Source organism: Arachis duranensis, chromosome 3, assembly GCF_000817695.3.
Source record: "Arachis duranensis cultivar V14167 chromosome 3, aradu.V14167.gnm2.J7QH, whole genome shotgun sequence".
Lineage (NCBI taxonomy): Eukaryota > Viridiplantae > Streptophyta > Magnoliopsida > Fabales > Fabaceae > Arachis > Arachis duranensis.
Genome location: NC_029774.3, coordinates 62,053,119 through 62,053,361, shown reverse-complemented (window position 1 = coordinate 62,053,361; position 243 = coordinate 62,053,119).

Below are 243 nucleotides of genomic sequence, written 5' to 3'. Positions count from 1 at the left end.
AGAAGTGGATTTTTATGTCATTTACTCATCTCTGTACACCCTAGGCTACTAGTTCTCTATATATAGGACCTTTTACTATTGTATTTTCATCTTTGGACATCTAGTTCCTAGATCAGATCTTGGTTCTTCTAGTTCCCTCTCTGGGACCGAAGCCAATGATCACTCTTGTTCTTATGTATTTTCAACGGTGGAGTTTCTACACACCATAGATTAAGGTGTGGAGCTCTGCTGTACCTCGAGTAT